This window comes from Drosophila willistoni, unplaced genomic scaffold (assembly GCF_018902025.1).
Source record: "Drosophila willistoni isolate 14030-0811.24 unplaced genomic scaffold, UCI_dwil_1.1 Seg208, whole genome shotgun sequence".
In the NCBI taxonomy this organism is placed as follows: domain Eukaryota; kingdom Metazoa; phylum Arthropoda; class Insecta; order Diptera; family Drosophilidae; genus Drosophila; species Drosophila willistoni.
In genome coordinates this window covers 1-23,676 of record NW_025814174.1, presented here as the reverse complement: position 1 = coordinate 23,676, position 23,676 = coordinate 1, and the positions used below count along the sequence as shown (strand labels likewise).

The 23,676-nt window shown below is 38.4% G+C and overlaps 2 long non-coding RNA genes across 2 annotated transcripts; both read right to left on the bottom strand.

Moving 5' to 3' along the window:
* Window positions 1-3,908: 3,908 nt before the first annotated feature.
* Window positions 3,909-4,423, bottom strand: LOC124461099. Its single transcript, XR_006954936.1, has 4 exons — window positions 4,261-4,423; window positions 4,165-4,205; window positions 4,042-4,092; window positions 3,909-3,987 (listed from the first exon to the last, which is right to left on the bottom strand). It is a non-coding gene; the product is annotated as an uncharacterized LOC124461099 (long non-coding RNA).
* A 9,236-nt stretch (window positions 4,424-13,659) lies between these two features.
* Window positions 13,660-15,164, bottom strand: LOC124461098. The gene is made up of 4 exons (XR_006954935.1): window positions 15,041-15,164; window positions 14,904-14,987; window positions 14,389-14,849; window positions 13,660-14,314 (listed from the first exon to the last, which is right to left on the bottom strand). It is a non-coding gene; the product is annotated as an uncharacterized LOC124461098 (long non-coding RNA).
* Between the last annotated feature and the right edge of the window lie 8,512 nt (window positions 15,165-23,676).

The following is a 23,676-nucleotide window of genomic DNA, read 5'->3' as shown; positions in this document are numbered from 1 at the left end:
GGTCGTCTTAAAGATCGGGATGTTCTTATAGTTTTAGGTGATTTTAACTTGCCTAATATTTCTTGGCTTGTTGATGATAATCTATCTTTCTTAATTCCTTCATCTCAACATGTTTTTCTTGATAGCCTACTTGAATGTCCACTATATCAGTTGAATTCTTTCCTTAACTGTTCTAAAAGAATCCTTGATCTTGTTTTTGTCTCTGATCCCACTGTTAGTGCTGTATCGCAAACACAGCCACTAGTGAAACCTGAAGATCCTTATCATCCTACCATTGAAGTTACTATTTCTTACAATTCCGTTACTAATTTATTTAAAAACATCTCAAATTCTCGTCGTAGATGTTTTCGTAAAACAAATTTCAATCTTCTTAACAGCCTTATTTTCTCTTTTGATTGGTCGTTTCTATTTGAGTGCTGCGATATAGATTGTGCAGTGAAGTTTTTCTATTCTGCTCTTAATTCTCTAATTGATAAATGCGTTCCTTATGTGAATGTCTCTACCGTCTCCAGCTCGCCAGTCTGGTTCACACGTAGGCTCTCTAATCTTCGTAACATTAAATCGAGATATTTTAAAAGATTTAAAAAAACTGGTTCGCGACTTGACTATGCAAATTATTGTATAGCCAAATCTCAATTTTGTCTCTTAAATACTCAATGCTACAACAATTATCTCGTTCGCTGTAAGGCTGAATTTTATAATAACCCCAAAAGATTTTACAACTTTGTCAATTCCAAAAGACGCTCTAATGTCCTACCTTCCACCTTCAGACTTAACGACCAGTCTGCTAATAATGATTTAGATATTGCAGATCTGTTTGCTAAATTTTTTCAGTCGACATATTCTACTACTGTTTCGGATCCCACACCCTATCCCTTTTCAATCCCACATTTAAATTGTATGTTTTTTCCCAGTATTACTGAAGACTGTATTCTCTCTAGCTTGTCATCTATGAAGTCTTCCTTCGTTCCCGGGCCTGATGATATACCTAGTTGCATCCTTAAAATGTGTTCTATTTCCCTATCTAAGCCTTTAGCTCGGTTATTCTTTATATCGAGTGAGACTTGTAGATTTCCTGATATTTGGAAGGAGTCATTTATTATTCCGCTTTTTAAAAAGGGTAGCAAATCGGATGTTTCCAACTACCGTGGCATTGCCAAACTTTCGGCAATACCTAAACTGTTTGAGAAAATTATTTCGTCTTCTCTTCAACATCTATCCAGATCCACTATTTCTCCTTGTCAGCATGGTTTCATGAAAGGTCGTTCGTCGCTTACCAACCTTTTAGAATTGACTACCCTTGTACACCATGGCTTCCGTAAAAAGTGTCAAACTGATGTTATTTATACTGACTTCAGTAAGGCTTTTGATACGGTTGATCATTCTTTGCTTCTCGCGAAACTTAACATCATGGGTTTTTCACCAAAATTATTGGGTTGGTTAAAGTCGTATCTTATTGGCAGAACCCAAAAGGTGTCTTTTCGTTCCTCGATATCTAAAACTGTTCGAGTTACGTCAGGTGTACCCCAAGGCAGTCATCTGGGCCCACTATTATTTACATTGTTTATAAATGATTTGCCTTTGGCCTTGGCGCATTCACGCGTGCTCATGTTTGCGGATGACGTCAAGATTTGTTATTCCTATAATGATCCTTCTTTCCAACAGTACTTGCAATCAGATCTCGATGCGTTCTGTGATTGGTGCCACGTTAATAAATTACACCTTAATGCCTCTAAGTGTTCTTTTATGACTTTCAGTCGTTTGTCTCCGCTCCTAGCTCATTACTCTATTAAGTCTGTTCTGTTAGATTGTGTTCCATCATTCAAAGACTTAGGCGTTATGTTTGACCCTAAACTTTCATTTAATGTTCATATTTCTTCAATTGTCAACAGAGCAAGCTGCCTTCTCGGCTTCATTAAACGTTGGGCCAAAGAATTTGATGATCCCTATGTAACAAAGGTTTTATACACTTCGTTAGTTCGCCCTACTCTAGAATATTGCTCGCCAGTGTGGAACCCGCAATATGATGTTCACCAGCGTAGTATTGAATCGGTACAGAAGCAATTCCTAAAGTTTGCGCTACGCGGTCTAAATTGGGACCCGGGTCTTCGCCTACCTTCTTATTCTGATAGACTTCTTCTTATTAATCTTCCTTCACTTTATAACCGTAGGCTTGTTTTTGGCATTCTCTTTCTCCATAAACTAGTCAACGGCGAAGTCATTTCTACCAATTTACTAGATACGCTGTATTTTTGTGTTCCCTCACGTCGGACCAGAAACTTTTTTCCTATTCACCTTAGTAGATGTCTGACTAACTACTCTCTTCACGAACCTCTTCGTGTTCTTTGCCAATCTTTTAACAACCTTTCTCACCTTATCTCTCCTCATCTTTCTGTCACTTCTCTTCGCGCTATACTTTTTAATCATCTACAGCGAAACCAATGAAAATATTCTGGACTTGGATTGGCTGCAACTCATCCCTGGCCACATTGGCTGTGAATCGGGGCATAGCTGGCACCTTGTGCAAATAAAACACCTCCACCGGGCCGGGGATGTTTAGTTGTGTATAAAGCTAAGCTACCTTCTTTATTTAATTACTATCTGTCTTTAGCTTAAGCTTTTTCGTCGACTGCTGTGTTAGTTGACGTAAATAAATAAATAAATAAAAATGGAAAATTACCTGCAGCCTAACTTTGAGCCTCTTATTACCAAAGAACGCACCCAGCTGCAACAAAGATGCACCTGGGCAATGGTGGCACGGAGGAAGAATACCTTGCCGGCATTTTTTCTCCCTATGCCTCAATTTCAAAATAATCTGCTGCCAATCCTGATGAGAGAACTGGGCAATCCCGTCCGTCTCTATCAGCTAGCTCGGCTGAAGAATGGCCTCAGACGGATCACTGCAAACACAATGGATAGTTACCTTAAAGTCAAATCCTCCTTAGAAGCCAATAAATACGCATATTTTACTCACCAGTCTAGATGGGAGCGTGGTGCCAGGTATGCCATTCTAAACCTGCACCATTCTACCCCTGCCGAAGCTCTATTAAGAAAAATCTAAATGAGCTGGGATTCAATACAAAATACATCAGATGTCTCAAAAACTTTAAAACAAACACAATGACATCCTTAAAATTAAAGTCCTGGGCAGCCAAGAGGTCCGCATCGGAGGTGGCCACCGAGCCACATACAGGGGATGTGCATACTTTAAGGCTGAGCTGGCCAAATTCATCACCAATCAGCATCCATCTCAGCAAAATAAGTCGCATCAGTATGAATAAAGAAGAGAAACAATGCATGAGAAGCTGTTACAATCATCTAAAACCCATAAAAACTCACCTGAAATCCAATTTCAGTCATCAGCATCATTTTGTCCAGCATCTCGTCCTGCATCATGTCCATCGTCTCGCCCAGTTTCCTGTTCGTCCAATCCATCTGAAAATAAAACAAATCTAATTATAAAATCAATAACAAATTACAAAAACTTACCTGACAGTCAGCAGCCATTTGCAGCATCTTGTCCATCGTTAAATCCACCGTATCGTCCAGCAAGTCCATCTGCAACAGCATTACCTGAAAATAAACAAAAACTAAATTCCAAATCACCTAAAAAAGTCAAAAATTCACCTGTTAATCCACGTCAGTCAGCAGCAGCACCGCCTGCGAGTCCTAGTGCAGCGTCTGGGCAATCATCTGCCCATCTCGTCCTCTGCAAGCGCCTGTACCTGGAAAAAAACACAAATCGTTAGAAAACTCACCCAAAAATCACACAAACTTACCTGCAAATCGTCTCCAGTCATCAGCAGCATCATCTGGTCCTCCTGGTCCTCAAGCAGCAGCTACACCTGAAATTAAAAAAATATCAACAAAGAATCGATCTAAAAAACAATAAACTTATCTAAAAGCCAGCTGCAGTCTCTCATCTACAACAGCCCCTCATGCATCGCCTGGCAGCTGCCCCATTGGGTCCAATAAATGCGCCTGCACCTGAAAGAAAACAAAAGATGTCACAAAAAGTCAACAAATCTACACAACACTTACCGGAAAATTATTTGCCGACAGCAGCAACCCCTATATATACACCGGACGTACCTGAAAACGGAGAAAAAACTAAAATTAATACAACCACAATTATTTACAAAACTAACAATCAATTATACTTACCAAAAACCAACACGCGGCCACACTGGTGGCCAGGTACTGACCTGAAACCAAAAATAAACACAAATCAGTTAACGAATATTTACCTGCTAGAATTACCTGTCTGGCAGCAACATCATTTAAAATGAAAAACCATCCGTTCTGCAAAATTCGCCAGCAACAAAATCTGGCCAACGCCGCCAGCAATCCTCGTATCAACAGTTTTACACTGTCATCGCAGAAGACTCCACCGATGACAATCTCGCAATGTTCCTGAAAAATATTTAAAATTAATTTTAATATGATCTATGTTAATTATAATTATTGTCAATATTCAAATATACTTACCTAAAATTCATATTGTTTACAAATAAACAGCGGATGTCGCTTTCCCTTTCTAGCTCCCATGCGGATACCCCGCCATCAGCAACATATCGATTACCAATCGATAGGCCATCATCATTTTCGAGAATCATCGATATGCCTGCCAACACTAGCTTCCTAATTCGCCAATACTGGCTCAGTGTCGGCATTTTTTCGCCGTCCCACAAATAATTGACTAATCTCTTCAATCAACAATCCTTTATGTTTTAAAACAATGTTCTTATCGCTAGGCCCTAATCTATATTAACTCATATATAATTATATATATAACTTGACTTTTCTCACAAATTTCTTAAAATTAAAATTCCCCGCCAAATCGATACTTATCGATTCTCCCTCTCGCCCATCTCAATTGGAAACTTTCCAAACCCTCATCTCAATTACAGTTAGTGCTTAACAAGCCCAAAATTTGAGTGTTTAGCAAATACTGGCTGAAAACACTATTTTCTCCTTATTAAGTTAGCCCCTTATGACACTAATTTTTCTATGACACGATATATATCGAGTAACTTTAAATTAAATTTTCTTATTGAAAAAAAATTTATATTTGCCCAAATCTAATGCTAAAATATCCTTAAACTACTCATTCTTACTGTAAAAAAAATCCCTAAAAGCTAACTTAATCTAAATATGTTAAAATCTAATGTTAAATGTAATATTCTGTTTGTAGTTATATATATCTATTGTTCGAAATTAAGCTAGTATATAATTTATTTTTAGTGACCCACCATGCTGCTGTAACGGCTCTAATTGAATTTCTGCTATATACCCTTTGTTGGTGAAAGGGTAGAAAATAAAGCGGCCTCAATCAAAAGACTGAGGCCAGGCGGTTCCCAACGCCTTATCTTAAAAATCTTAAAAAAAATATTTAAAAAAATCTTAAAAACTTAAAAAATCTTAAATCTTCAAAAAATAAAATCTTAAAAATCTTAAAAATATCTTAAAAATAAAATGTCTAAAAGCCAATAAATAATTAATTAACAAATTCTATAAATAATTAAAAGTGACTAAAAGCTAAAATAAATCAAATAAAATGACTAAAAGTTAATAAATAAATTAATTAATCCTACAAATAATTAAAATAATATAAAATCTCATATAAAACACTAAAAGTTCAATAAATGCAATAAATTAAACACAGAAATAACTAAACCTCACATAAAAAGTGCAAATCATACAAAAGAACCGCTACAACATGTAAAATGAAAAACTGAAACAACAAAAACCACTAGACGCCAATCATACAACCTGCCTGTCAGTTAGGAACACAAACAACAAGCAGAAAACGAAACCTACCCCAACACTAACAACAGGCGCAACAGGTGGTGACTCAGCATCCTAAGGGAGAGGAAAGAGAGAGAGCGAGGTCAAAATGGCTGCCCCCATACGCAATGACAAGACAAATCAGCAGCAAACACCAAAGCAAGTATACACACATACAACAACAAAGCTCGCCTCTGACACAAACACAACACCAATGCCCAATGCCCTTGAAAAAAATTTCGAGTCTCCCTTGCACCGAAATTCTTTTCATTGGGGCAATACTGAAAAGTGGAACAAGGCAAATGTCCACCAAGCCCAGCGCCAAACTCCCATGAGCACCTTCTGCATCAGCAGCTATGCAACAACAATCAACAACAACAACACTAATGCCAGACGCCAGCTACTACTTGAGCCAGACACCCCTGCCCAATTAGTAGCCAATAATATGCTAGTCCGCCTTGATGACTCACCGTTAAATATGACTTTTACCTTGGTTGACCTCAACGACGCCTTTGTCTCACAATGCCCCTCCCCTCTAATGACAGAGCTGCTGGAGAAATAGCCCAAAATGCCTCCTATGCTACCCTGCCTATTGACTCTTCATGTTACGAAGCCTCTCATCACCAAAAAAACGCCCATTGCCCACATCTACCAGCCCTAAAAATGGAAAATTACCTGCAGCCTAACTTTGAGCCTCTTATTACCAAAGAACGCACCCAGCTGCAACAAAGATGCACCTGGGCAATGGTGGCACGGAGGAAGAATACCTTGCCGGCATTTTTTCTCCCTATGCCTCAATTTCAAAATAATCTGCTGCCAATCCTGATGAGAGAACTGGGCAATCCCGTCCGTCTCTATCAGCCAGCTAGTCAAATCCTCCTTAGAAGAATGGCCTCACACGGATCACTGCAAACACAATGGATAGTTACCTTAAAGTCAAATCCTCCTTAGAAGCCAATAAATACGCATATTTTACTCACCAGTCTAGATGGGAGCGTGGTGCCAGGTATGCCATTCTAAACCTGCACCATTCTACCCCTGCCGAAGCTCTATTAAGAAAAATCTAAATGAGCTGGGATTCAATACAAAATACATCAGATGTCTCAAAAACTTTAAAACAAACACAATGACATCCTTAAAATTAAAGTCCTGGGCAGCCAAGAGGTCCGCATCGGAGGTGGCCACCGAGCCACATACAGGGGATGTGCATACTTTAAGGCCGAGCTGGCCAAATTCATCACCAATCAGCATCCATCTCAGCAAAATAAGTCGCATCAGCATGAAAAAAGAAGAGAAACAATGCATGAGAAACTGTTACAATCATCTAAAGCCCATAAAAACTCACCTGAAATCCAATTGCAGTCATCAGCAGCATTTTGTCCAGCATCTCGTCGTGCATCATGTCCATCGTCTCGCCCAGTTTCCTGTTCGTCCAATCCATCTGAAAATAAAACAAATCTAATTATAAAATCAATAACAAATTACAAAAACTTACCTGACAGTCAGCAGCCATTTGCAGCATCTTGTCCATCGTCAAATCCACCGTATCGTCCAGCAAGTCCATCTGCAACAGCATTACCTGAAAATAAACAAAAACTAAATTCCAAATCACCTAAAAAAGTCAAAAATTCACCTGTTAATCCACGTCAGTCAGCAGCAGCACCGCCTGCGAGTCCTAGTGCAGCGTCTGGGCAATCATCTGCCCATCTCGTCCTCTGCAAGCGCCTGTACCTGGAAAAAAACACAAATCGTTAGAAAACTCACCCAAAAATCACACAAACTTACCTGCAAATCGTCTCCAGTCATCAGCAGCATCATCTGGTCCTCCTGGTCCTCAAGCAGCGGCTACACCTGAAAATAAAAAAATATCAACAAAGAATCGATCTAAAAAACAATAAACTTATCTAAAAGCCAGCTGCAGTCTCTCATCTACAACAGCCCCTCATGCATCGCCTGGCAGCTGCCCCATTGGGTCCAATAAATGCGCCTGCACCTGAAAGAAAACAAAAGATGTCACAAAAAGTCAACAATCTACACAACACTTACCGGAAAATTATTTGCCGACAGCAGCAACCCCTATATATACACCGGACGTACCTGAAAACGGAGAAAAAACTAAAATTAATACAACCACAATTATTTACAAAACTAACAATCAATTATACTTATATACGATATAATATATCAATTATACCAACACGCGGCCACACTGGTGGCCAGGTACTGACCTGAAACCAAAAATAAACACAAATCAGTTAACGAATATTTACCTGCTAGAATTACCGACAGGTCTGGCAGCAACATCATTTAAAATGAAAAACCATCCGTTCTGCAAAATTCGCCAGCAACAAAATCTGGCCAACGCCGCCAGCAATCCTCGTATCAACAGTTTTACACTGTCATCGCAGAAGACTCCACCGATGACAATCTCGCAATGTTCCTGAAAAATATTTAAAATTAATTTTAATATGATCTATGTTAATTATAATTATTGTCAATATTCAAATATACTTACCTAAAATTCATATTGTTTACAAATAAACAGCGGATGTCGCTTTCCCTTTCTAGCTCCCATGCGGATACCCCGCCATCAGCAACATATCGATTACCAATCGATAGGCCATCATCATTTTCGAGAATCATCGATATGCCTGCCAACACTAGCTTCCTAATTCGCCAATACTGGCTCAGTGTCGGCATTTTTTCGCCGTCCCACAAATAATTGACTAATCTCTTCAATCAACAATCCTTTATGTTTTAAAACAATGTTCTTATCGCTAGGCCCTAATCTATATTAACTCATATATAATTATATATATAACTTGACTTTTCTCACAAATTTCTTAAAATTAAAATTCCCCGCCAAATCGATACTTATCGATTCTCCCTCTCGCCCATCTCAATTGGAAACTTTCCAAACCCTCATCTCAATTACAGTTAGTGCTTAACAAGCCCAAAATTTGAGTGTTTAGCAAATACTGGCTGAAAACACTATTTTCTCCTTATTAAGTTAGCCCCTTATGACACTAATTTTTTCTATGACACGATATATATCGAGTAACTTTAAATTAAATTTTCTTATTGAAAAAAAATTTATATTTGCCCAAATCTAATGCTAAAATATCCTTAAACTACTCATTCTTACTGTAAAAAAAATCCCTAAAAGCTAACTTAATCTAAATATGTTAAAATCTAATGTTAAATGTAATATTCTGTTTGTAGTTATATATATCTATTGTTCGAAATTAAGCTAGTATATAATTTATTTTTAGTGACCCACCATGCTGCTGTAACGGCTCTAATTGAATTTCTGCTATATACCCTTTGTTGGTGAAAGGGTAGAAAATAAAGCGGCCTCAATCAAAAGACTGAGGCCAGGCGGTTCCCAACGCCTTATCTTAAAAATCTTAAAAAAATATTTAAAAAAATCTTAAAACTTAAAAAATCTTAAATCTTCAAAAATAAAATCTTAAAAATCTTAAAAATATCTTAAAAATAAAATGTCTAAAAGCCAATAAATAATTAATTAACAAATTCTATAAATAATTAAAAGTGACTAAAAGCTAAAATAAATCAAATAAAATGACTAAAAGTTAATAAATAAATTAATTAATCCTACAAATAATTAAAATAATATAAAATCTCATATAAAACACTAAAAGTTCAATAAATGCAATAAATTAAACACAGAAATAACTAAACCTCACATAAAAAGTGCAAATCATACAAAAGAACCGCTACAACATGTAAAATGAAAAACTGAAACAACAAAAACCACTAGACGCCAATCATACAACCTGCCTGTCAGTTAGGAACACAAACAACAAGCAGAAAACGAAACCTACCCCAACACTAACAACAGGCGCAACAGGTGGTGACTCAGCATCCTAAGGGAGAGGAAAGAGAGAGAGCGAGGTCAAAATGGCTGCCCCCATACGCAATGACAAGACAAATCAGCAGCAAACACCAAAGCAAGTATACACACATACAACAACAAAGCTCGCCTCTGACACAAACACAACACCAATGCCCAATGCCCTTGAAAAAATTTCGAGTCTCCCTTGCACCGAAATTCTTTTCATTGGGGCAATACTGAAAAGTGGAACAAGGCAAATGTCCACCAAGCCCAGCGCCAAACTCCCATGAGCACCTTCTGCATCAGCAGCTATGCAACAACAATCAACAACAACAACACTAATGCCAGACGCCAGCTACTACTTGAGCCAGACACCCCTGCCCAATTAGTAGCCAATAATATGCTAGTCCGCCTTGATGACTCACCGTTAAATATGACTTTTACCTTGGTTGACCTCAACGACGCCTTTGTCTCACAATGCCCCTCCCTCTAATGACAGAGCTGCTGGAGAAATAGCCCAAAATGCCTCCTATGCTACCCTGCCTATTGACTCTTCATGTTACGAAGCCTCTCATCACCAAAAAACGCCCATTGCCCACATCTACCAGCCCTAAAAATGGAAAATTACCTGCAGCCTAACTTTGAGCCTCTTATTACCAAAGAACGCACCCAGCTGCAACAAAGATGCACCTGGGCAATGGTGGCACGGAGGAAGAATACCTTGCCGGCATTTTTTCTCCCTATGCCTCAATTTCAAAATAATCTGCTGCCAATCCTGATGAGAGAACTGGGCAATCCCGTCCGTCTCTATCAGCCAGCTAGTCAAATCCTCCTTAGAAGAATGGCCTCACACGGATCACTGCAAACACAATGGATAGTTACCTTAAAGTCAAATCCTCCTTAGAAGCCAATAAATACGCATATTTTACTCACCAGTCTAGATGGGAGCGTGGTGAAAGGTATGCCATTCTAAACCTGCACCATTCTACCCCTGCCGAAGCTCTATTAAGAAAAATCTAAATGAGCTGGGATTCAATACAAAATACATCAGATGTCTCAAAAACTTTAAAACAAACAGATAACAAACAAAAATTAAAGTCCTGGGCAGCCAAGAGGTCCGCATCGGAGGTGGCCACCGAACCACATACAGGGGATGTGCATACTTTAAGGCCGAGCTGGCCAAATTATTACCGATCAGCATCCATCTCAGCAAAACAAGTCGCATCAGCATGAAAAAAGAAGAGAAACAATGCATGAGAAACTGTTACAATCATCTAAAGCCCATAAAAACTCACCTGAAATCCAATTGCAGTCATCAGCAGCATTTTGTCCAGCATCTCGTCGTGCATCATGTCCATCGTCTCGCCCAGTTTCCTGTTCGTCCAATCCATCTGAAAATAAAACAAATCTAATTATAAAATCAATAACAAATTACAAAAACTTACCTGACAGTCAGCAGCCATTTGCAGCATCTTGTCCATCGTCAAATCCACCGTATCGTCCAGCAAGTCCATCTGCAACAGCATTACCTGAAAATAAACAAAAACTAAATTCCAAATCACCTAAAAAAGTCAAAAATTCACCTGTTAATCCACGTCAGTCAGCAGCAGCACCGCCTGCGAGTCCTAGTGCAGCGTCTGGGCAATCATCTGCCCATCTCGTCCTCTGCAAGCGCCTGTACCTGGAAAAAAACACAAATCGTTAGAAAACTCACCCAAAAATCACACAAACTTACCTGCAAATCGTCTCCAGTCATCAGCAGCATCATCTGGTCCTCCTGGTCCTCAAGCAGCGGCTACACCTGAAAATAAAAAAATATCAACAAAGAATCGATCTAAAAACAATAAACTTATCTAAAAGCCAGCTGCAGTCTCTCATCTACAACAGCCCCTCATGCATCGCCTGGCAGCTGCCCCATTGGGTCCAATAAATGCGCCTGCACCTGAAAGAAAACAAAAGATGTCACAAAAAGTCAACAATCTACACAACACTCACCGGAAAATTATTTGCCGACAGCAGCAACCCCTATATATACACCGGACGTACCTGAAAACGGAGAAAAAACTAAAATTAATACAACCACAATTATTTACAAAACTAACAATCAATTATACTTATATACGATATAATATATCAATTATACCAACACGCGGCCACACTGGTGGCCAGGTACTGACCTGAAACCAAAAATAAACACAAATCAGTTAACGAATATTTACCTGCTAGAATTACCTGTCTGGCAGCAACATCATTTAAAATGAAAAACCATCCGTTCTGCAAAATTCGCCAGCAACAAAATCTGGCCAACGCCGCCAGCAATCCTCGTATCAACAGTTTTACACTGTCATCGCAGTGTCATCGCAGAAGACTCCACCGATGACAATCTCGCAATGTTCCTGAAAAATATTTAAAATTAATTTTAATATGATCTATGTTAATTATAATTATTGTCAATATTCAAATATACTTACCTAAAATTCATATTGTTTACAAATAAACAGCGGATGTCGCTTTCCCTTTCTAGCTCCCATGCGGATACCCCGCCATCAGCAACATATCGATTACCAATCGATAGGCCATCATCATTTTCGAGAATCATCGATATGCCTGCCAACACTAGCTTCCTAATTCGCCAATACTGGCTCAGTGTCGGCATTTTTTCGCCGTCCCACAAATAATTGACTAATCTCTTCAATCAACAATCCTTTATGTTTTAAAACAATGTTCTTATCGCTAGGCCCTAATCTATATTAACTCATATATAATTATATATATAACTTGACTTTTCTCACAAATTTCTTAAAATTAAAATTCCCCGCCAAATCGATACTTATCGATTCTCCCTCTCGCCCATCTCAATTGGAAACTTTCCAAACCCTCATCTCAATTACAGTTAGTGCTTAACAAGCCCAAAATTTGAGTGTTTAGCAAATACTGGCTGAAAACACTATTTTCTCCTTATTAAGTTAGCCCCTTATGACACTAATTTTTCTATGACACGATATATATCGAGTAACTTTAAATTAAATTTTCTTATTGAAAAAAAATTTATATTTGCCCAAATCTAATGCTAAAATATCCTTAAACTACTCATTCTTACTGTAAAAAAAATCCCTAAAAGCTAACTTAATCTAAATATGTTAAAATCTAATGTTAAATGTAATATTCTGTTTGTAGTTATATATATCTATTGTTCGAAATTAAGCTAGTATATAATTTATTTTTAGTGACCCACCATGCTGCTGTAACGGCTCTAATTGAATTTCTGCTATATACCCTTTGTTGGTGAAAGGGTAGAAAATAAAGCGGCCTCAATCAAAAGACTGAGGCCAGGCGGTTCCCAACGCCTTATCTTAAAAATCTTAAAAAAAATATTTAAAAAAATCTTAAAAACTTAAAAATCTTAAATCTTCAAAAAATAAAATCTTAAAAATCTTAAAAATATCTTAAAATAAAATGTCTAAAAGCAATAAATAATTAATTAACAAATTCTATAAATAATTAAAAGTGACTAAAAGCTAAAATAAATCAAATAAAATGACTAAAAGTTAATAAATAAATTAATTAATCCTACAAATAATTAAAATAATATAAAATCTCATATAAAACACTAAAAGTTCAATAAATGCAATAAATTAAACACAGAAATAACTAAACCTCACATAAAAAGTGCAAATCATACAAAAGAACCGCTACAACATGTAAAATGAAAAACTGAAACAACAAAAACCACTACACGCCAATCATACAACCTGCCTGTCAGTTAGGAACACAAACAACAAGCAGAAAACGAAACCTACCCCAACACCAACAACAGGCGCAACAGGTGGTGACTCAGCATCCTAAGGGAGAGGAAAGAGAGAGCGAGGTCAAAATGGCTGCCCCCATACGCAATGACAAGACAAATCAGCAGCAAACACCAAAGCAAGTATACACACATACAACAACAAAGCTCGCCTCTGACACAAACACAACACCAATGCCCAATGCCCTTGGAAAAAATTTCGAGTCTCCCTTGCACCGAAATTCTTTTCATTGGGGCAATACTGAAAAGTGGAACAAGGCAAATGTCCACCAAGCCCAGCGCCAAACTCCCATGAGCACCTTCTGCATCAGCAGCTATGCAACAACAATCAACAACAACAACACTAATGCCAGACGCCAGCTACTACTTGAGCCAGACACCCCTGCCCAATTAGTAGCCAATAATATGCTAGTCCGCCTTGATGACTCACCGTTAAATATGACTTTTACCTTGGTTGACCTCAACGACGCCTTTGTCTCACAATGCCCCTCCCCTCTAATGACAGAGCTGCTGGAGAAATAGCCCAAAATGCCTCCTATGCTACCCTGCCTATTGACTCTTCATGTTACGAAGCCTCTCATCACCAAAAAAACGCCCATTGCCCACATCTACCAGCCCTAAAAATGGAAAATTACCTGCAGCCTAACTTTGAGCCTCTTATTACCAAAGAACGCACCCAGCTGCAACAAAGATGCACCTGGGCAATGGTGGCACGGAGGAAGAATACCTTGCCGGCATTTTTTCTCCCTATGCCTCAATTTCAAAATAATCTGCTGCCAATCCTGATGAGAGAACTGGGCAATCCCGTCCGTCTCTATCAGCCAGCTAGTCAAATCCTCCTTAGAAGAATGGCCTCACACGGATCACTGCAAACACAATGGATAGTTACCTTAAAGTCAAATCCTCCTTAGAAGCCAATAAATACGCATATTTTACTCACCAGTCTAGATGGGAGCGTGGTGCCAGGTATGCCATTCTAAACCTGCACCATTCTACCCCTGCCGAAGCTCTATTAAGAAAAATCTAAATGAGCTGGGATTCAATACAAAATACATCAGATGTCTCAAAAACTTTAAAACAAACACAATGACATCCTTAAAATTAAAGTCCTGGGCAGCCAAGAGGTCCGCATCGGAGGTGGCCACCGAGCCACATACAGGGGATGTGCATACTTTAAGGCCGAGCTGGCCAAATTCATCACCAATCAGCATCCATCTCAGCAAAATAAGTCGCATCAGCATGAAAAAAGAAGAGAAACAATGCATGAGAAACTGTTACAATCATCTAAAGCCCATAAAAACTCACCTGAAATCCAATTGCAGTCATCAGCAGCATTTTGTCCAGCATCTCGTCGTGCATCATGTCCATCGTCTCGCCCAGTTTCCTGTTCGTCCAATCCATCTGAAAATAAAACAAATCTAATTATAAAATCAATAACAAATTACAAAAACTTACCTGACAGTCAGCAGCCATTTGCAGCATCTTGTCCATCGTCAAATCCACCGTATCGTCCAGCAAGTCCATCTGCAACAGCATTACCTGAAAATAAACAAAAACTAAATTCCAAATCACCTAAAAAGTCAAAAATTCACCTGTTAATCCACGTCAGTCAGCAGCAGCACCGCCTGCGAGTCCTAGTGCAGCGTCTGGGCAATCATCTGCCCATCTCGTCCTCTGCAAGCGCCTGTACCTGGAAAAAAACACAAATCGTTAGAAAACTCACCCAAAAATCACACAAACTTACCTGCAAATCGTCTCCAGTCATCAGCAGCATCATCTGGTCCTCCTGGTCCTCAAGCAGCGGCTACACCTGAAAATAAAAAATATCAACAAAGAATCGATCTAAAAAACAATAAACTTATCTAAAAGCCAGCTGCAGTCTCTCATCTACAACAGCCCCTCATGCATCGCCTGGCAGCTGCCCCATTGGGTCCAATAAATGCGCCTGCACCTGAAAGAAAACAAAAGATGTCACAAAAAGTCAACAATCTACACAACACTTACCGGAAAATTATTTGCCGACAGCAGCAACCCCTATATATACACCGGACGTACCTGAAAACGGAGAAAAAACTAAAATTAATACAACCACAATTATTTACAAAACTAACAATCAATTATACTTATATACGATATAATATATCAATTATACCAACACGCGGCCACACTGGTGGCCAGGTACTGACCTGAAACCAAAAATAAACACAAATCAGTTAACGAATATTTACCTGCTAGAATTACCGACAGTCTGGCAGCAACATCATTTAAAATGAAAAACCATCCGTTCTGCAAAATTCGCCAGCAACAAAATCTGGCCAACGCCGCCAGCAATCCTCGTATCAACAGTTTTACACTGTCATCGCAGAAGACTCCACCGATGACAATCTCGCAATGTTCCTGAAAAATATTTAAAATTAATTTTAATATGATCTATGTTAATTATAATTATTGTCAATATTCAAATATACTTACCTAAAATTCATATTGTTTACAAATAAACAGCGGATGTCGCTTTCCCTTTCTAGCTCCCATGCGGATACCCCGCCATCAGCAACATATCGATTACCAATCGATAGGCCATCATCATTTTCGAGAATCATCGATATGCCTGCCAACACTAGCTTCCTAATTCGCCAATACTGGCTCAGTGTCGGCATTTTTTCGCCGTCCCACAAATAATTGACTAATCTCTTCAATCAACAATCCTTTATGTTTTAAAACAATGTTCTTATCGCTAGGCCCTAATCTATATTAACTCATATATAATTATATATATAACTTGACTTTTCTCACAAATTTCTTAAAATTAAAATTCCCCGCCAAATCGATACTTATCGATTCTCCCTCTCGCCCATCTCAATTGGAAACTTTCCAAACCCTCATCTCAATTACAGTTAGTGCTTAACAAGCCCAAAATTTGAGTGTTTAGCAAATACTGGCTGAAAACACTATTTTCTCCTTATTAAGTTAGCCCCTTATGACACTAATTTTTCTATGACACGATATATATCGAGTAACTTTAAATTAAATTTTCTTATTGAAAAAAAATTTATATTTGCCCAAATCTAATGCTAAAATATCCTTAAACTACTCATTCTTACTGTAAAAAAAATCCCTAAAAGCTAACTTAATCTAAATATGTTAAAATCTAATGTTAAATGTAATATTCTGTTTGTAGTTATATATATCTATTGTTGAAATTAAGCTAGTATATAATTTATTTTTAGTGACCCCCATGCTGCTGTAACGGCTCTAATTGAATTTCTGCTATATACCCTTTGTTGGTGAAAGGGTAGAAAATAAAGCGGCCTCAATCAAAAGACTGAGGCCAGGCGGTTCCCAACGCCTTATCTTAAAAATCTTAAAAAAATATTTAAAAAAATCTTAAAAACTTAAAAAATCTTAAATCTTCAAAAAAAATAAAATCTTAAAAATCTTAAAAATATCTTAAAAATAAAATGTCTAAAAGCCAATAAATAATTAATTAACAAATTCTATAAATAATTAAAAGTGACTAAAAGCTAAAATAAATCAAATAAAATGACTAAAAGTTAATAAATAAATTAATTAATCCTACAAATAATTAAAATAATATAAAATCTCATATAAAACACTAAAGTTCAATAAATGCAATAAATTAAACACAGAAATAACTAAACCTCACATAAAAAGTGCAAATCATACAAAAGAACCGCTACAACATGTAAAATGAAAAAACTGAAACAACAAAAACCACTACACGCCAATCATACAACCTGCCTGTCAGTTAGGAACACAAACAACAAGCAGAAAACGAAACCTACCCCAACACCAACAACAGGCGCAACAGGTGCTGACTCAGCATCCTAAGGGAGAGGAAAGAGAGAGCGAGGTCAAAATGGCTGCCCCCATACGCAATGACAAGACAAATCAGCAGCAAACACCAAAGCAAGTATACACACATACAACAACAAAGCTCGCCTCTGACACAAACACAACACCAATGCCCAATGCCCTTGAAAAAAATTTCGAGTCTCCCTTGCACCGAAATTCTTTTCATTGGGCAATACTGAAAAGTGGAACAAGGCAAATGTCCACCAAGCCCAGCGCCAAACTCCCATGAGCACCTTCTGCATCAGCAGCTATGCAACAACAATCAACAACAACAACACTAATGCCAGACGCCAGCTACTACTTGAGCCAGACACCCCTGGCCAATTAGTAGCCAATAATATGCTAGTCCGCCTTGATGACTCACCGTTAAATATGACTTTTACCTTGGTTGACCTCAACGACGCCTTTGTCTCACAATGCCCCTCCCCTCTAATGCAGAGCTGCTGGAGAAATAGCCCAAAATGCCTCCTATGCTACCCTGCCTATTGACTCTTCATGTTACGAAGCCTCTCATCACCAAAAAAACGCCCATTGCCCACATCTACCAGCCCTAAAAATGGAAAATTACCTGCAGCCTAACTTTGAGCCTCTTATTACCAAAGAACGCACCCAGCTGCAACAAAGATGCACCTGGGCAATGGTGTCACGGAGGAAGAATACCTTGCCGGCATTTTTCTCCCTATGCCTCAATTTCAAAATAATCTGCTGCCAATCCTGATGAGAGAACTGGGCAATCCCGTCCGTCTCTATCAGCCGCTAGCAATCCTCCTTAGAAGAATGGCCTCACACGGATCACTGCAAACACAATGGATAGTTACCTTAAAGTCAAATCCTCCTTAGAAGCCAATAAATACGCATATTTTACTCACCAGTCTAGATGGGAGCGTGGTGCCAGGTATGCCATTCTAAACCTGCACCATTCTACCCCTGCCGAAGCTCTATTAAGAAAAATCTAAATGAGCTGGGATTCAATACAAAATACATCAGATGTCTCAAAAACTTTAAAACAAACAATGACATCCTTAAAATTAAAGTCCTGGGCAGCCAAGAGGTCCGCATCGGAGGTGGCCACCGAGCCACATACAGGGGATGTGCATACTTTAAGGCCGAGCTGGCCAAATTCATCACCAATCAGCATCCATCTCAGCAAAATAAGTCGCATCAGCATGAAAAAAGAAGAGAAACAATGCATGAGAAACTGTTACAATCATCTAAAGCCCATAAAAACTCACCTGAAATCCAATTGCAGTCATCAGCAGCATTTTGTCCAGCATCTCGTCGTGCATCATGTCCATCGTCTCGCCCAGTTTCCTGTTCGTCCAATCCATCTGAAAATAAAACAAATCTAATTATAAAATCAATAACAATTACAAAAACTTACCTGACAGTCAGCAGCCATTTGCAGCATCTTGTCCATCGTCAAATCCACCGTATCGTCCAGCAAGTCCATCTGCACAGCATTACCTGAAAATAAACAAAAACTAAATTCCAAATCACCTAAAAAAGTCAAAAATTCACCTGTTAATCCACGTCAGTCAGCAGCAGCACCGCCTGCGAGTCCTAGTGCAGCGTCTGGGCAATCATCTGCCCATCTCGTCCTCTGCAAGCACCTGTACCTGGAAAAAAACACAAATCGTTAGAAAACTCACCCAAAAATCACACAAACTTACCTGCAAATCGTCTCCAGTCATCAGCAGCATCATCTGGTCCTCCTGGTCCTCAAGCAGCGGCTACACCTGAAAATAAAAAATATCAACAAAGAATCGATCTAAAAAACAATAAACTTATCTAAAAGCCAGCTGCAGTCTCTCATCTACAACAGCCCCTCATGCATCGCCTGGCAGCTGCCCCATTGGTCCAATAAATGCGCCTGCACCTGAAAGAAAACAAAAGATGTCACAAAAAGTCAACAAATCTACACAACACTTACCGGAAAATTATTTGCCGACAGCAGCAACCCCTATATATACACCGGACGTACCTGAAAACGGAGAAAAAACTAAAATTAATACAACCACAATTATTTACAAAACTAACAATCAATTATACTTATTACATATAAATATCAATAACCACACGCGGCCACACTGGTGGCCAGGTACTGACCTGAAACCAAAAATAAACACAAATCAGTTAACGAATATTTACCTGCTAGAATTACCTGTCTGGCAGCAACATCATTTAAAATGAAAAACCATCCGTTCTGCAAAATTCGCCAGCAACAAAATCTGGCCAACGCCGCCAGCAATCCTCGTATCAACAGTTTTACACTGTCATCGCAGTGTCATCGCAGAAGACTCCACCGATGACAATCTCGCAATGTTCCTGAAAAATATTTAAAATTAATTTTAATATGATCTATGTTAATTATAATTATTGTCAATATTCAAATATACTTACCTAAAATTCATATTGTTTACAAATAAACAGCGGATGTCGCTTTCCCTTTCTAGCTCCCATGCGGATACCCCGCCATCAGCAACATATCGATTACCAATCGATAGGCCATCATCATTTTCGAGAATCATCGATATGCCTGCCAACACTAGCTTCCTAATTCGCCAATACTGGCTCAGTGTCGGCATTTTTTCGCCGTCCCACAAATAATTGACTAATCTCTTCAATCAACAATCCTTTATGTTTTAAAACAATGTTCTTATCGCTAGGCCCTAATCTATATTAACTCATATATAATTATATATATAACTTGACTTTTCTCACAAATTTCTTAAAATTAAAATTCCCCGCCAAATCGATACTTATCGATTCTCCCTCTCGCCCATCTCAATTGGAAACTTTCCAAACCCTCATCTCAATTCAGCTAGTGCTTAACAAGCCCAAAATTTGAGTGTTTAGCAAATACTGGCTGAAAACACTATTTTCTCCTTATTAAGTTAGCCCCTTATGACACTAATTTTTTCTATGACACGATATATATCGAGTAACTTTAAATTAAATTTCTTATTGAAAAAAAATTTATATTTGCCCAAATCTAATGCTAAAATATCCTTAAACTACTCATTCTTACTATAAAAAAAATCCCTAAAAGCTAACTTAATCTAAATATGTTAAAATCTAATGTTAAATGTAATATTCTGTTTGTAGTTATATATATCTATTGTTAGAAATTAAGCTAGTATATAATTTATTTTTTGTACCCCCCATGCTGCTGTAACGGCTCTAATTGAATTTCTGCTTTTGAATTTCTACCCTTTGTTGGTGAAAGGGTAGAAAATAAAGCGGCCTCAATCAAAAGACTGAGGCCAGGCGGTTCCCAACGCCTTATCTTAAAAATCTTAAAAAAAATATTTAAAAAAATCTTAAAAACTTAAAAAATCTTAAATCTTCAAAAAATCTTAAAAAATAAAAAATCTTAAAAATCTTAAAAATATCTTAAAAATAAAAAATTAAAATAAAATGCCTAAAAGCCAATAAATAATTAATTAACAAATTCTATAAATAATTAAAAGTGACTAAAAGCTAAAATAAATCAAATAAAATGACTAAAAGTTAATAAATAAATTAATTAATCCTACAAATAATTAAATAAAATAAAATCTCATATAAAACACTAAAAGTTCAATAAATGCAATAAATTAAACACAGAAATAACTAAACCTCACATAAAAGTGCAAATCATACAAAAGAACCGCTACAACATGTAAAATGAAAAAACTGAAACAACAAAACCACTAGACGCCAATCATACAACCTGCCTGTCAGTTAGGAACACAAACAACAAGCAGAAAACGAAACCTACCCCAACACCAACAACAGGCGCAACAGGTGTGACTCAGCATCCTAAGGGAGAGGAAAGAGAGAGCGAGTCAAAATGGCTGCCCCATACGCCAATGACAAGACAAATCAGCAGCAAACACCAAAGCAAGTATACACACATACAACAACAAGCTCGCCTCTGACACAAACACAACACCAATGCCCAATGCCCTTGAAAAAAATTTCGAGTCTCCCTTGCACCGAAATTCTTTTCATTGGGGCATACTGAAAGTGGAACAAGGCAAATGTCCACCAAGCCCAGCGCCAAACTCCCATGAGCACCTTCTGCATCAGCAGCTATGCAACAACAATCAACAACAACAACACTAATGCCAGACGCCAGCTACTACTTGAGCCAGACACCCCTGGCCAATTAGTAGCCAATAATATGCTAGTCCGCCTTGATGACTCACCGTTAAATATGACTTTTACCTTGGTTGACCTCAACGACGCCCTTTGTCTCACAATGCCCCTCCCCTCTAATGCCAGAGCTGTTGGAGAAACAGCCCAAAATGCCTCCTATGCTACCCTGCCTATTGACTCTTCATGTTACGAAGCCTCTCATCACCAAAAAAACGCCCATTGCCCACACCTACCAGCCCTAAAAATGGAAAATTACCTGCAGCCTAACTTTGAGCCTCTTATTACCAAAGAACGCACCCAGCTGCAACAAAGATGCACCTGGGCAATGGTGGCACGGAGGAAGAATACCTTGCCGCATTTTTTCTCCCTATGCCTCAATTTCAAAATAATCTGCTGCCAATCCTGATGAGAGAAGCAATCCCGTGTCTGCTAGCTCCTAACTCAGACGGATACGACACTTAAAAAGTCAAATCCTCCTTAGAAGCCAATAAATACGCATATTTTACTCACCAGTCTAGATGGGAGCGTGGTGCCAGGTATGCCATTCTAAACCTCACCATTCTACCCTGCCGAAGCTCTATTAAGAAAAATCTAAATGAGCTGGGATTCAATACAAAATACATCAGATGTCTCAAAAACTTTAAAACAAACAGATAACAAACAAAGAATTAAAGTCCTGGGCACCAAGAGGTCCGCATCGGAGGGGCCACCGAAGCCACATACAGGGGATGTGCATACTTTAAGGCCGAGCTGGCCAAATTCATTCACCAATCAGCATCCATCTCAGCCAAAATAAGTCGCACTCAGCATGAAAAAAGAAGAGAAACAATGCATGAGAACTGTTACAATCATCTAAAGCCCATAAAAACTCACCTGAAATCCAATTGCAGTCATCAGCAGGCATTTGTCCAGCATCTCGTCGTGCATCATGTCCATCGTCTCGCCCAGTTTCCTGTTCGTCCAATCCATCTGAAAATAAAACAAATCTAATTATAAAATCAATAACAAATTAAACTTACCTGACAGTCAGCAGCCATTTGCAGCATCTGTCCATCGTCAAATCCACCGTATCGTCCAGCAAGTCCATCTGCCACAGCATTACCTGAAAATAAACAAAAACTAAAAAATCCAAATCACCTAAAAAAGTCAAAAATTCACCTGTTAATCCACGTCAGTCAGCAGCAGCACCGCCTGCGAGTCCTAGTGCAGCGTCTGGGCAATCATCTGCCCATCTCGTCCTCTGCAAGCGCCATGTACCTGGAAAAAAACACAAATCGTTAGAAAACTCACCCAAAATCAACAAACTTTACCTGCAAATCGTCTCCAGTCATCAGCAGCATCATCTGGTCCTCCTGGTCCTCAAGCAGCGGCTACACCTGAAAATAAAAAAATATCAACAAAGAATCGATCTAAAAAACAATAAACTTATCTAAAAAAGGCAGCTGCAGTCTCTCATCTACAACAGCCCCTCATGCATCGCCTGGCAGCTGCCCCATTGGGTCCAATAAATGCGCCTGGCACCTGAAAGAAAACAAAAGATGTCACAAAAAGTCAACAAATCGTTACACAACACTTACGGAAAATTATTTTGCGACAGCAGCAACCCCTATATATACACCGGACTACCGAAAACGGAGAAAAAACTAAAATTAATACAACCACCAATTATTACAAAACTAACAATCAATTATACTTTACCAAAAACCAACACGCGGCCACACTGGTGGCCAGGTACTGACCTTGAAACCAAAAATAAACACAAATCAGTTAACGAATATATTTACCTGCTAGAATTTACCTGTCTGCAGCAACATCATTTAAAATGAAAAACCATCCGTTTCTGCAAAATTCGCAGCAACAAAATCTGGCCAAACGCGCCAGCCAATCTCGTATCAAACAGTTTTTACACTGTCATAGTCATCGACAGAAGACTCCACCGATGACAATCTCGCAATGTTCCTGAAAAATATTTAAAATTAATTTTAATATGATCTATGTTAATTATATTATTGTCAATATTCAATATTACTTACCTAAAATTCATATTTGTTACAAAATAAACAGCGGATGTCGCTTTCCCTTTCTAGCTCCCATGCGGATACCCCGCCATCAGCAACATATCGATTACCAATCGATAGAGCCATCATCATTTCGAGAATCATCGATATGCCTGCCAACACTAGCTTCCTAATTCGCCAATACTGGCTCAGTGTCG